The sequence below is a fragment of the Octodon degus genome, unplaced genomic scaffold, assembly GCF_000260255.1.
Source record: "Octodon degus isolate 3935 unplaced genomic scaffold, OctDeg1.0 scaffold00024, whole genome shotgun sequence".
Taxonomy (NCBI): Eukaryota; Metazoa; Chordata; class Mammalia; order Rodentia; family Octodontidae; genus Octodon; species Octodon degus.
Window position 1 is genome coordinate 14,539,966 of NW_004524600.1, and position 6,945 is coordinate 14,546,910.

General features: G+C 32.0%; 1 pseudogene; it reads right to left on the reverse strand.

The window, feature by feature from the left end:
* Nucleotides 1–3,341, reverse strand: part of LOC101559778 — a 37,376-nt pseudogene extending 34,035 nt beyond the window's left edge.
* Between the last annotated feature and the right edge of the window lie 3,604 nt (nt 3,342–6,945).

The following is a 6,945-nucleotide window of genomic DNA, read 5'->3' on the forward strand; positions in this document are numbered from 1 at the left end:
GAAATAAAGCCATGCTGTTATGTTGAGCTGTGGGGGACTCAGGTCAATAATTTCTGACATTGCCAGTTAAACAGAAGACCCAATGCTATTATGGCTACTGTACTGTTTTAGAATATTTTGCTGAGTTTACACACCTATAATATCCAATAACGGAACTGAGAAAAAATGGGGTATACCGATGAATGTCCATTTTGTATTTGTGTATTCCAAGTGGTCAGGATAGATATATATTTGCATTCTCTTAATGAATAGAATGATTTGTTCTAATGGTGTTTGTAAATAGGATCACAAGTCCACTTCTTGTACAGCAATTAACCACTGAGAAGAATATATACAGTGTGTTATTTGTTGAAACTGTTCTTCCGATTGGATTTGAAACTGTCTCATTGCTGTTTATCAATAAAACTTTGAAAAAAATAAAAAAATGTAGTGTTTAAAAGAAGCTTTCTAAAATAAGTTGCATTTGACCATTGAAGAAAAAAAATTCTTCAATCAACTAATATTTTCACATGAATTTACCCTCCTTAAACACCATTTTCCACAACTACCAACCTATTGTGACAAAAAAAAATCTCTGTAAAATACCACTCCAATAAAGCAAATATATAATTTGGAAGAAAATAGAAACAAAGGAAGATATTCAAATGGGGTTTCAGTCTGTTGTAAAGATAGAAAAATATATTTAGACTTCATTTTCAGTTTGCTAATGGAAATAAAGCAAAAACTGGTAAAATGAAAATATAAGTGTATTACAGTAAAACTGGCATTTAATGCAACATTTCCTCCTTCTTTCTCTTCTTTTGCCATGATACATACATTTTATAATTGCAGTGTGACTAAACGCATGGTCCCTTAACATGCTCCACGTGGGGACACTTATATAACTGTGTAGTGTGGGTAAAATAGAATAACCTTTAAGAAATCTGCCAGCTGTCACCAAAATGAATCTTCCAAATCACTGTTTTCCTTTTTCTGAGGGACTCCCTCAGGATTGCATTGAAAACAGTCCTGTCTTTCTGACTAACACAATTCATGCATCAGCTCCAGCCTACAATGACACAGAATAATTCCTGTGGTTTATTGCTCCAAATGATGCACAGAACATTCAGAAGATGACTTTTCACACTTCTGTTCTACATGTGCAACATGCATGTCAGTGTCTAGACCTTACTGACCTTTGCCAAAGTAGGCTACAGTGGAAGAAAAGCGAGGAGCATGTATCTTATGGACCAGAATAGATATTTGATCAGATATAATGAAATTATAACTGCTTAGTACTTCAAATAGTTGGATCATAATCTCACCATGGCACTTAATTTTGAACATTAAACATAAGAAATGACTGCTCTTATATTTAAGATGTATTACTCAAAATATTTGTCTTCTTTTGCTTTTCATTTTTAACTTGATATGATTCCTTTCATTATTTCTTTACAGCCATGTATTTACCTAATTCCAACTCACAGAGGGTCTCTGCTTTATTAGATAAATGACGTGAACATATTTGTATTACCTGTAAAATAATTTTTATGATTCCTGCAATTCTATAAGCATTTATAAAGCAAATATTGTTTTCCTTAAAAGAGTGAACAGATGCAAAAATGTGGTTTCTAGCATATTGAAAATATTAACATTTCCAAAAGAACCTGGTGTATTACTTTGTATTATGCAGCCAGTTAAATCTGAATATTAAAATATTTTGTTAGCTATTGTCTCACATTTTTTACATATAAATGCATAAATTCTCCACCGAATAGGATATTTATACTGTACCTTTCCTTTTCCATTTAAATTCTTCCACATGATTTTACTCAAGTGTATTTCATAATGTATTTAAAATATAATATATATTACATATATATAATTTCCAGTTAATATAAGCTTGTTAATGGGCTTGATGCTCATAAATTGGATAACCTCATAAGCATAATTAGTGCAAACTGAAGTAAATTACTATTTTCTTACGATTTTTAGAAAAAGTGTTTTTTTTTTCTTACAGTACTATTATTATTTATTTTCTTTTTTCTTTTTTCTTACAGTATTAGTTAGTGACAATAATATTAAAATATGCTGTCTCATTCCATGCATGTAATAATTGAGATTTAATTGTTTCAGTAAAGAAAGTTCAACATTACTTCTATTGCCATCTTAAGTTTCTTGAGCATGAACACTGAGAAATCTTTTATAAAATTATTTTAGTTTTATAAAATATCACATATAGCTTTATGTAGAGAGAACTATATAAGCTGAGAATAGAGTTTATTTAATTACCTAGATTAATCTCACTGCAATCATACACATATGAACAGAGAGAGAGAGAGAGATAGAGATAGAGAGAGAGAGAGAGAGAGAGAGAGAGAGAGAGAGAGACACTTAGGTTAATGTTATGTATAATAGCTTTTGGACTATGTAAGGAAAAATAGTGTATTTAAGAGACAGTAAAATTTATTTTAAACGATCTATCAGCTCACAGTTTCCAATTTTAGTTAATTCATCTTTTGGTTTGCAAGGGGATTCGCATTTCCAGTGTCAGTTTAAGTGACGTCAGCCTGGATACTGTCTCTAGCATTCAAGAGGTAATCATTTTCGGGATTCTACTACAAAACTGCAGCATTGTCATCTTGGTCAACACATTTATGTTGTCTAATCAACGATTTGGCTTCTATTTAGTTACTGATATTCATAATGTGAATGTCATGTTGCATTCATGTATATTGAATAGCTAAAATAATGAATGACTCCAAGTCTATTTTACTATACATTTATAAAGTTGGGAACAATTTTTTGAAGTATTTTAGCTCCATAAAACATTCTTGAAGCTTTAAATCTTTCTAAAGAGAGGTTATTAATTCAACTTTAATGAATCTACCACTATTCATGATTGTATGCTGCTAAATTAATATATATTACTGAATTTTGAAAGTCATTTTTTTGCAATGACTTCTGAATCCAATTGAAACGAAAGAACGCATAACACTAGAAAGCGGTATGCTGTTGTGATTGAGAAAATAATGCTTTAACTTGGATGGATTTTCTGTTACTGACTGAGTGAATAAGTCTTAGAAAATTACTTAAATGTCCCTGTTTCAGTTTCCTCACCCATGAACCAGCATTAATAGTAGCCAATTATTGTTAAATAAATTAAATGACAACTTACATATAAATTAAACCTTAGCTTATATTTTTCTCGCATATAGCGAATCTGTAGTAAATGTCTTAGCTTGTGCTTACCCGTGAGGGTACTGTTTCTCACTTGAACTACTTTCAACCCTCTTGCTCTTTAAGATGACAGAAAGAGAGGGAGACTTCCCCCTCTCTAGTTCTAAGGACATTAATGCCATTACGGACATTAGTCCCTGGCCTCATAGCCTCATCTAAGTCTCGTCTAAAACTTCTAAAGGCTGGACCTCTAAAGACCATCAAACGGGGGATTAGGACTCAAACATAAATTTGGAGTTGAGAACAGACAAAAACAATCCCTCCAAAACAGAAAATAAGCCTTAGTTTAATTCTGTTACCAACACTACCACCATCATCAGCATAACTAGTACAGTAAAACTTCATTGCATATAATATACACTATGTGGTCAATCTTTTAAGCATAAAAGAAGTTCAGCAGAAGACAATCTAATTGTGATTTCAGATGGGGAAATTAATGTAATAAAATTCCACATATGGTACATGTGAATATCAACCTGTGGAATAATTCATGAAAATACCTCCTAGTAAAGAGAGGTTGAATGACAGAAAGTAAATGTTCAAGAATTGGTTAAGGTTTGATCCTGAAACAGGACTTTGAAGTTACAACATAGTGCTGCCCCTCCTATAGTTGCATCCTTTGAAATTGTAATGTATCATTGCAGTAATGTAGCAAAATATACCTGTATATCTTTATCTATTGTCCTTTTCTGTCTCAGTTTCAGAAGAAAATACAGCAAATTAATTTCTTTTCCCTTTAATTCTTTTCTTTTTTAAATAATAAAGTAAAAGTGATATATGGAAGCACGTTCACAGGTCTGAACCTCGGCTGTGGGCACATGCATGTGAGTCTGTGTAGTAAATCAAACAGCCTATCATGAGCACCCAAGGGTCAGGTTCTTTCTTTCCCTGCTGGTGATTCATTTGTTTATACCCCCAACACCAAACAGAGCTCATAAGCATCTAAAAATGTGTAAATTCTTTGGAATCTCCATTAAAACAGAGAATTGGTTTTGTCCCTAAATATGCCCTTAAAATCTGCAATAAGGGCCATCAATAAATATGATGTACTCAATAAACATGTTAAAATGGCCCTTCATTTATATCCCCCTTTTATTTAATTTGTCAGAGATGGATATTCCATTGCCATTCATATATTGCAGATGCATGAATTCAGCAAAATAATCCAATATACTCCAGTAGTCCACAATAGTAGTGGGTTATCCGCAGAACTGGAAATGTCAGAAGTTATTGACTTGAGCCTTTTACAGCTCAGCATATTAATATGGCCATATTGTAGTGAAAAAATATATCTGTATATACAAAATAGTTAAGATAGATATACAGCTACTTTCTCTTAGTTCAATGAGAAGAAAGATTTATACTAATAATGTTAAGACAAGATATCGTTTGCATCTTGTACTATGAATAATTACTATGATGACAACAATATGCAGTGTATTAATTATTGTAATTGTCCTACCAACCTGTTTTGAAACTATCTGCTATTTTTTATCAATGAAATTAATTAAAAAATAAATAAATATGCTAAATTAGGAGCTAGGTAATATTGTATTTTTGTATTTTGCATGTAATTCATTAGGCTTCTAAATTATCTAACGTGAGAAAAATTGGGTTGTTTAGAATTTAGTGAGGTAATACCTATAAGTAATCAATCTATTCATTGATTTACTCACTCTGATTTAGTATTAAGCATCTACAATGATGTCTCACAGCTTTTGTGAATAATTACCATATTTTCCTGTTACTCACTGAAACTCATTTTATTATATGAATAAATGGTCTGTAACTCATGCTAAATCATATTACAAGAATTCCAAAGGGTAAAGAAAGAGCATGTCATCTGCAATAATCAATTTTTCTCCATTACTCTTAACAAGGATTCATTCTAGTCTGAAGGAAATTGGTTGGCAATAGCATTATTATCATTGAATATTCATCATTTTATTTCAAAGAGCACACATTCACTAGATTCATTGGAGCAGCAGAAATAATCTAATACACCTATTTCCCAATTTATGAACGGCCCAAATCCTTTCAGCAATGGGACCAAGGTAAGTATAAATGGTGAAATCTCCCTTTTCTGTAAGATTCTAGCAATATTTTTGAGGGAATAATTCATATAATTTGGACATAAACTGTGTATTATCATTATTTTGTTTGAAACCACACTAGTCAAAAATACAAAGCCTTGAATTTAATTTTTTTTTGACATCAGTTATTTTATTTTAAAGAAAAAAATTAAAATAATGGTACAAAATCTCAAAGCAAGATTTTAGGAGAGTAACAATGGTTAGTACATTGTGTATTGTTACTGCCAAAGTAGTTTCTCATATTACAAGATATAGGGAAGAAATAATAAAAAAAACCATAGGTACAAACCTCTGTTTTTTTTTTAAAGTCAACAGAAAATAGAAATATACTTTTTAAAGTTTCTAATACTAGGAGAAGATATCATACAATGTCTTTTACATAAATTGTAAGTCAAAGATACAGTATGAATCTTAGAAAAAAATTAAGATTAAGCAATATTCAGAAAATGAAATGTTTCAAAACAGTTGAACTAAGAAAAAGTTTTCATGATAGCAAAGAAGTACTAAGAGTAAAACATAAGATAAATACTGGAATGGCAAGTAAATGACCAGCACTTCTAACAGTTTGAGGATAGGATATCACACAAAGTTCTAGTGTGTTGTGGACATGCATAATGACTGTGAAAGTTACTGGTGGCTACTCGTCACTTGTGGAACTGAGCTACAGCTATTTCTTTGAAATCCACCCTCTAGACTCAGGTGGAATCATGACTCATCAAGTGGAAGAGAAGTCCATGTGTAGGGTGTGCTGATGCAAATATTCTGCTGCTGAACACAAAAGAATAACTGAAAGACAACTATTGTATACCTCTTATTCTCCTCTGTTTAATTGTTTGCCCTAGTTGGTGGGTTCTCATTCATGGGGTTATGATCAATTTGCTCCCTCTCTAGAACCTCATTTAGTAGTCTGTGGAGGCTTGGCTTTGTCTTCATGAAATTCTTTAGTTGTTCTTTGTCATGAAAATATTTCACTTCTCCATTATATTTGAAAGAGAGTTTTGCAGGATAGATCAGTCTGGGTTGGAATTTGTTTTCTTGCAAGACTTGCAGTACTTTGTTCCATGCTCTTCTTGACTTGATGGTTTGTGAAGAAAAATCTGCTTTTGTTCTGATGGGTTTTCCTTTAAATGTGATCTGTTTCTTTTCTTTAGCGGCTTTTAGTATACTCTTCCTATGCTGAATTTCTGGGATCCTGATTATTATGTGTCTGGGTGTGGCTTTCATTGGATTGATATTATTTGGAGTTCTATATGCTTCGGTTAAAGGAATTTCAGATTGTTGCTCCATATTTGGGAAGTTTTCTGCTATTACTTCTGCCCATATTCTTTTTATACCATTTGTATTGACTCCTTCCTTCTCATTGATGTCTATTAGTCTCACATTGTTCATCTTTGCATCATCTTGCAGGTATTAAATTATTTTTTCCTGCATTAAAGAGATCTTTTCTTACTTTTTCACTAGCTGCAATGGTGTCTTTCAGGTCAGAAAGTCCATTTTCACTTTCACGCAAACGGTTTTGCCAGCTTGTGATTGAGGTTTTAATTTCCTGTATATCACTTTGAACCTGTTTCATAGATTCTATTTCTTTCCTAAATTGTTTATTCAGGGGTTCCATCATTTTTATATTCTCCTC